Raw genomic sequence first — 8,814 nt, 5'->3', positions numbered from 1 at the left:
GCCATTGGGATATGGAGGACAGGTTGTTGTATTTAGGGATCCTGAGGTGGTCACCATCAGTCACAAGCTCTTTCATCCACGTATCCCACATGCTGCATTAACATGACCATTTCCTGTGTGTACACGAGGCTAGGAAGCATTGTTCTGCATGCATCATACTGCATCTGGAGTTTGATGATTAGGTCTGAATACACTTTTAGAGGAGAGACAATGACAAAATGGAGCATATGCAGATGCTCTCAAATACTTGGTAGAAATTTGAAGGCAAGGCGGTAATTTGCAAGCTTTACATACATCACTACAGAAGTAAAAGGCAAGAGTTTATTTCTCATATGTTGTTAGACAGACTTTTTTTTATTTTTTTTATTTGACAGGCAGAGTTAAACGGTGAGAGAGAGAGACAAATAGAAAGGTCTTCCTTCCACTAGTACACCCCCCAAATGGCCACTACAGCTGGCATGCTGCACCGATCTGAAGCCAGGAGCCAGGTGCTTCCTCCTGGTCTCCCATGTGGGTGCAGGGGCCCAAGCAGAGAGCTGGACTGGAAGAGGAGCAACTGGGACTAGAACCCAGCGCCCATATGGGATGCCAGTGCTGCAGGTGGAGGATTAACCAAGTGAGCTATGTCACCAGCCCCAAAGTTAGACAGACTTTCATCAATATAAGAAAAAATGATTTTCACACTTGAGAGCTTAGGAATTGAATGGGCTACTATTCCTAATCACTGGATACAGTTACAGAAATCAGATAGCCCACTTTCCAGGTCATGGTTGAAGAACACTCGCTAATTGTTCTTAGGATAAAGTACACAAATACACACTCTTGTCCATCTTTTAGTCCCCATAAACCTCTTGTGCCACAGGAACATTTTGCTTCTTTTAGCTCCTGGACTATGTCACAGTCACTCAGTGTCTACCTTTATGTTAGTGAGTCTTTCTGCATGTGATAATCTTCCAAGCACTACTCTCTGTTGTCTAGCAAAATTTACTTCCTTTCCAATCTCATTCTAAACTGAAGTTGCCATGGAAACATTCTTCAGTCCTTTGCAATTGCCTATACCTTCTGACTGCATGCTCAGAAAACTATAAATTTCAAACAGCACATGTTTAACTGAGCTGCACTGGAAGCCGGGTGGTCCAGACCCAGTCTCCTCTGCATCCCCAGTGACACTACCACAGTGGCGGGAGGCTTACAAAATATTGTATGTGTAACTGAGTAGATGAGGTTACTGAAGAGCATTTTTCTGAATTTTCACAAAGATTACTGCTAGACCTAATAGTTTCAAATTACAAATGTCGGATAACCACACTCACCTCTCTTAAGCCTGAAACCTCACAGTAAAATTTTATTTGCCACGTGCTGTCTTTGACTTGGAGGAGAATGTTTCCAAGTGTCTTGGGAGCGGCAGGTACCCAGTGCTCTGCGAGCTTAGTGCTGAGAGGACAGGGCCCAGACCTTGGTCGCAGAGTCACCTTTGGGGCTGGGCAGCATCCCAGGTCAGCATCTCCAGTTCTTCAGTTCGTGTTTCCCCAGGTTCAGGAAAGCAAACTTCCCCTCCTTTCACAGTTACCTGAGTGACTCTGCGTGCCTTGCTGTGAAAGTTTGCCCTGGGTTTAGATCTGCCATGTACTAAATACCGTAGAGACAAATACTCTCCAAGGATTCCCATTTCTCAGAGATCACACCCTTGGAAAGAGAAGCAATTACAGTTCACATTACCCCGGTTGTGGAATTTTCCTTCAAGTGGCATTCCCTGTCAATTCTAAATCTGTCAATTTGTGGTAAACATTTACACACAGAAATCATCTGTAATAACATATGTATTCGGATTTAACAGGATTGAATAGGATTTGATATTCTGAATTTTCTGCATGCTTCTAGCCAATGTAACTAGTCCACATACCACTTGTGATTACCAGGTTTTAATGGAGTAAGTCGCATTCTGACAAGTTATATCATACTGTTAATAGGAAATAGAGAACATGAGGATTTTTGAGAATTTAAAATAAACCAGAGTGGGTACCACTTTTGAATCCAGTGTCTTGCTAATTTACACCCTGAGAGTCACTAAGTAATGGCTCATGTACTTGGGTCTGTGCCATACAGGAGAAACCTGCATTGAGTAACAGGCTCCTGGCTTTGCTCTGGCCCAGGCCTGGCTGTTGCAGGTACATGGGGAGCCACCAGTAGACAGAAGATCTGTCTCTGTGTGTCATTCCCCCTGTCTCTCTCCACATTCCCCATTCCTGTTGCATCTGCCTCTCAAATAAAATAAATGCATAAAATAAACAAACAGTACAATATACCATTAATTTCCTTTTACAAAAAGATATTTTATGTGTAAAAAGGGAACTTATATTCTTGGCTCAATAAGCAACGGTGTTAATCGCATTTTAGGAATCACGATATAAGAATTTGGAGAACTGATATTTAACTTTTGGGGCTCTTTTTTATTGATCTAAATTCTGTTTCCTTATTTTTATAATTGGAGGAAGTATTTAATTATTTTAAAGTTAACATGTCCAACTTTTCTTCTTATTTCTTAAGCTTTGTTTATATTTTTCATCCCCCAAATGGAAAGGTGGTAGACTGATTGAATTGAGATCATCCATGTGAGCAATCATGTAATAGGAACTTTGAAAACAGTAACATGAATATATTACCTCAAGTAATATTTAAGGAGAATGAAGGTTGGTCTTGCTGTACCACATGTAATTAAATCCGAATCTCTAGCTCTAGAAGATACCAATATTTATTGAATACAAAGTAAAAATTCTCATATTCACCTAAAATCTTATTTTAAAATACTTTCACTAATATGAAAGGAACAGATTTCAAATATTTCAAAGATAAAATTTTAACAACATGAAAATACTTCCGTCCCTCCCTCATCCCTTCCTTTGTTTTATTTTTTCTTTCAATTTTTCACAGGCTTTACACTCCCCTAACTATAATATTATTCAAGTGAAATGTAGAAAGACCACCGTTCCACAGTGCTATAATAAATGTTATCATTTATAGCCCTTGGCTATATTACTGTGGTATGGTGGTCTTTCTACTTTTCACTTGAATAACATTACATTTAGTGGAGTGTAAATTCTGTGATTACAAAGTAGAATTGTAGTATACAACACTGTGGCTTGTATACTTTGCGACAGTTTTGAAGAGGGAAGGAAACAAGAACACTCTTCCCAGGATCCAGTATAAAAAGCTTCCCAGTCTTGTGTACCTTCATCCAAGGTGGAACGATTCACTTCTACAGTTGGATGTGTCACTTTCACAGTTCCTTTCACAAAATAAATTTTGCATGAACTTTCATGTGTTTGTGCTTGCCAAAAAAAGGGGGGGGGGGGCTGATGCAAAGTGAATTATACTGGCAAAAATCCATGGGTTAAAATCAAAAGGAATGAAATAAATGTTTACCAATTTGATGCTTTCTAATTTTACAACAGCTTCGGATATTGTCATCTGATTTGTTTCTTGTGGCTATCCATGAGGAACACAACTCAGTCTTCTATGTTGGCTCTTCTTAGAGCCATTCTTTGTTCAATGTAACAAGACATATGAGATAATTTCATCTGACACAATCATTTGTTTTCCCAATATTTCATTTCATTATCATATGAAATTTTGTCATCTTTAGCAAGCTGAATACATACTTGTTTTTGAGAACTACACTTATCTTTGCAGTTATCATGTGCAGCCTTCAGATTTACCTATGATAAGCCGTCCCTTGCAGAAACAAAGATGTTGTAAGCTGAGGGAAATTTTTTTGCTTTTCCAAGCATAGTTAACCCTTAGTATTTTTTTTTCTTTCTTTTTTTTTTTGACAGGCAGAGTGGACAGTGAGAGAGAGAGACAGAGAGAAAGGTCTTCCTTTGCCCTTGGTTCACCCTCCAATGGCCGCCGCAGCCGGCGCGCTGCAGCCGGCACACCATGCTTATCCGATGGCAGGAGCCAGGTACTTATCCTGGTCTCCCATGGGGTACAGGGCCCAAGCACGTGGGCCATCTTCCACTGCACTCCCGGGCCACAGCAGAGAGCTGGCCTGGAAGAGGGGCAACCGGCACAGAATCCGGCGCCCTGACCGGGACTAGAACCTGGTGTGCCGGCGCCGCAAGGCAGAGGATTAGCCTAGTGAGCCATGGCGCCGGCCAACCCTAAGTATTTTAAATGTTTTATTTGTTAAATAGTTTTGCAATATTTCTTTTTGCAAACATATCATCTGTGCTTGAGTTCTGTTCATCTCTTCTTTTATGCCCCCTGGTCTGCCCTGAAAGAATCTTTATATAATTTTTCTCTGAATCAAGAAGATCCCTGCACAGCTGAGAATTTTTGGTTTTGTATTATTTTTAATTAATTCTAAATTACTAAATTAATTCTAATTTTTTCTTTATTTGAAAGGCAGAGTTACAGAGAGAAGGAGAGTCAGAGAGAGAGAGAGAGAGAGAGAGAGAGAGGTCTTCCATCCTCTGGTTCACTCCCTAACTGGCCACAACACCCAGAGCTGGGACAATGGGAAGCCAGGGCCCAGCAGCTTCTTTTTTACCTCCCATGTGGTTGCAGGGGCCCAAGCACTTGAGTCATCTTCCACTGTTTCTCAGGCCACAGCCAGATAGCTGGATGGGAAGAGGAACAGCCAGAACCCGAACCAGCGCCAGAGCCAGGGATGCTGGCTCTGCAGGGGGACGCTTAACCTACTACCACACAGCCCTGGTCCTCTTGAAATTTTTGCATCTGGGTTCTGAGCTTTAAATATGGGAGCTGTTATAAAGCCAGCAGTTTCTTTAGATAATGGCCCAAAGAGAATGAACACCATTTCAGAATCTACACAAAACTGAAGGGTGAGTAGAGTCAGTTTCCACAGTCAGCTCACAGATCCGCTCCAGAATTGGTGAGGGACCTCAGTGCCACCCACAGGCTCAGGAGAAGCTGGTCTCACTGGTGGACTAGGCAATGGCTGCATCCCAAACTGAAGTGGCCTCCCAGCACAAGAACAAACCCAACACAACTGGAACCCACGTGCTGCCATACAGCATCTGTTACAATGCTTGTCACTCTTGAAGCACTGTAGAAATTATGCATTTCTAAAAAACTCGCAGGAATTTTTCTCCAGGATAAATTATAGTAAAATTTCCACAAAACACAAATATGATGGCATTTGTGATTCTGATTAGATTAAATTTATTGAGAATTGGTTTTTGGGCTTGAGTTAAGCTGCAATACATGGAAATATGGGGACATCATTCAAAAGCTTAATTATATTTTTGCATGTGGAATGAGAGTGAATTTGAATGTTTGGGGATCAGGGTTGGACAATGGCAAACCCCCTCTAAAACGTGGCTAAGTGAAGAACCAGTGAATTTGTTAGATAATGATAAGAGGGAATTTAGGATTTGATTAATTTAAGGATCTATACTATAATACCATACTTAACTCCACAGAAATACAAAAGATTGTTAGAGATTATCATGAATAATAGTGTGTCAATACATTTGATAACCTAAAAGAAATGGAAAACTTTCAGGATATATACACCTTGCCAAGATTAGATCAGAAATAAATAGAATTTATAAACAGACTGAACCAAGTAGCAAGATCGAATCAGTAGTAAAACTCTCCCCTCAGGGACGATCATTTGGCGCAGTGGCTAAGATGCCCTGTGAGATGTTGGCAGTTCGTGTGGGAATGCTGGTGCTGGAGTCCTGACTCGACGGCCTCAGAAGCAGCAGAAGACAAATCGAGCACTCGGGGGTCTGCCACCCGCACAGGACACCCAGGTTGATTTCTAGGCTCCTAACCTCGATCTGACTCAACCCCAGCTATTTGGGTCATTTGGGAAATGAATCGGGAGATGAAACACCTCTCTCTGTCTCTGGCTCTCTGTTTCTCTCTCTTTCAAATTAAAAGAAAAATCCTCCTAGAAAAGAAAAATGCAGAAGATGGTTTCACTGCTGCATTTTACCAAACATTTAAAGGATAGCTGATAACAATTTTCAATTAATTCATAAAATGGAAGAGGAGTGAATTCTTCCAAACTCATTCTAAAAGGCCATTATTAGCCCAATACCAAAACCAGATAAGGCCAATATTGTTGAACATATATGCAGAAATCTTCAGTAAATATTAGCAACCCAAAACAGCATTATAATAAAATAATTCCTGACCATGATGTGGTAGGATTTATAAAATCAACAAAATAAATGTCAAAGAATATATGGCTATCTCACAGATAAAAAGAAAACATTTAGTAAAATTCAACATCACACCACAATTGAAAGCTTTGAACAAATTATGTGGACAAGAAATGCACTTCAGTATAATAAAGACTATATGTAATAGGATGACACCTAACATCATACTGAATGGGGAAAAGCTGAAGGCTGTCTCTGCAATACCTAGGAAAAGGTCTGGTCCACTTTTATGTAATGTAGTTCTGAAAGCCCTATTGTGAGTAATTAGGCAAGAGAAAGAAATCAATGGCATCTGAATTAGAAAATAGGAAGTCAGATTGTTACTCCTTTTGACATGATCTTGTATAATGTAAATCCCAAAGAGTCCACCAAAAATACCAGAACTAATAAACTCAGCAAAGTTGTAGGAAAATGTCTTATTCTTTGCCCTTTCTTTACAGTAGTTATATGATAAAACAACATAAGCCACAAGGAAATTATGTGACTTAGCAATATTTGTGCATCATTTAAACCATTGATTCATAAACCATCAAGTTTTGACTTATATGATGATAAGCCAATCCCATATGAGATGCTTTTATACAAACTGTTGCTCTCTTCTACTGTGATTTGAGTCCATAAAATGAAATCATTCAAATAAGATTCAGTTTATTTCATCCTTAAAGGGGAATAATAGTAGTCCTTGCCCAGAGGGAATAAGATAAACATCAAATAAAGTGGCCCATTTAAAGTTCTGGGCACAGTGCTTGATATTCCATAAAATCTCAGTAACATACATATGTTGCTACTTCATTAAAAAATAAAACAAGAATTCCTTTAAGCCTCAAGTATATTTCTAATTCTGTGTATTTCTTCATATATAGTTAGTGAAACATGGATTCAAATGAGGTAGGATGGACAAAAATTTAGAGATGTTACATAGGAATCCATCATTGATATTCAAAAATTTCATAAGTAAACCTAATAAATTACATAACCAGGAAAACCAAAGATCTGTTTCTAATAAGACAACATGACAGTGATTTTATTCATGGACGTGGTTTCCTGACCAAAATTTTCTTCAATGCCAATTTGACATCTTTATTCCACAAGCTGTAGATAAAGGGGTACAGCATGGGCACAATAATGGCATAAAATACAGAAGATACTTTTCCTTGTTCCATTGAGCTGACAGATGGTGGTTGTAGGTACATAAATGCTGTAGAACCAAAGAAGACACCAACAGCTGAAATATGGGAGCTGCAAGTGCTGAAGGCTTTAGACCGGCCTTTGGCTGAATGAATGGCAAGGATACTGACGATGATGAAGGTGTAAGAGCTGAGGGTGGCCACTGTTGGGACAAGGATATTAAACGCACTGAAGCACAGAACTACTACTTCATTGATGGAAGTACTGGAGCACGAGAGCTCCAGTAGTGGAAAAAGATCACAGAAGTAATGATTGATTATGTCAGCCTTACAGAAAACCACTTTTAGCATGCAGACTGTATGAACTGTGGCGCCAACCAAGCCTATGGCATACACCCCAACTACTAACCAACTACAGAGCTTATAAGACATGGTAACATTGTAAAGCAATGGGTTACATATGGCAACATAGCGATCATAGGACATTGCAGCCAACATGTGACATTCTGATATAACAAAAACCAGGAAAACATAGAGCTCGATCATGCATTCGGGGTAGGAGATGATGTTCGTCTCTGTCACGAAGTTCACCAACATTTTGGGGGTAATGACAGTGGATTAGCAGAGATCAATGAAGGACAGACTGCTGAGGAAATAGCACATGGGGGTGTGCAGGTGAGAACTGAGCCCAATCAGTGTGATCATGCCCAGATTCCCCACCACAGTGACCACATAGATTCCCACGAACAGGAGGAAGAGGGGCGGCTGAAGCTCTGGGTTCTCTGTTAGTCCAGCCAAGATAAAGACCGTGAGTGCAGAATGATTTCCTCCTGCCATTTTCCTCATGGAACTGCTTTAAAAAAAGAGAAGAAAATTTGGGATATAAATGCATTATACCATCAAACAATGAAGTGTGATTGAATTCAAGTCTTTACCACCAGATGTTCCCAGTTCTTTGCCTTTTCCTCAATTATGTTAGCAGTTAAAACCCTGGGAACCCAGAAATAAGTGATATGTAAATCAATATCAGATAGCCCTATCACTATTTTTGTTCTATCCTGCAATAATGGATAATAGTGGTGGTGTCCAGTCACTGAACACTCACAGAGCTCTTCTGATAAAATTTGTTGAGTGTTCTAAGAACTGCCATGCTTTATTTTAATCCTCCCAACTCCTCTGGAGAGCGCATGCTAGCACGCTTATTTTAATACCTTATGTTACAAAGCTAAAGATAGAGTGATTGGATATTTACCCATTGTTGTGTGTATAATAAGTAACTGATCAAAGATATAGGAAAAGACTTGTTTCATCTTCCATCTCTTTGTTTTAGCTACTCATGTCTTCTTTCTGATCTTTATCTCTTTGTTGCATCAGAGAAATCACTCACAGTAATTAACATGAAAGAATAAATTCAGGTGAAGTACTGGCAATAGTGTATTCCCTACTGACCCAGGCTAGACTGTCTTTTAGTGAATTCTTTGACCACAGTACTG

General features: G+C 39.8%; 1 pseudogene; it reads right to left on the bottom strand.

The window, feature by feature from the left end:
- Positions 1-7,193: 7,193 nt before the first annotated feature.
- Positions 7,194-8,175, bottom strand: LOC100354402 (putative olfactory receptor 8G2; annotated as a pseudogene).
- Positions 8,176-8,814: the final 639 nt, after the last annotated feature.

The sequence above is a fragment of the Oryctolagus cuniculus genome, chromosome 1, assembly GCF_964237555.1.
Source record: "Oryctolagus cuniculus chromosome 1, mOryCun1.1, whole genome shotgun sequence".
NCBI classification, from domain to species: domain Eukaryota; kingdom Metazoa; phylum Chordata; class Mammalia; order Lagomorpha; family Leporidae; genus Oryctolagus; species Oryctolagus cuniculus.
Note: the sequence above shows the minus strand (reverse complement) of the source record. Positions and strands in the feature narration are given on the sequence as shown.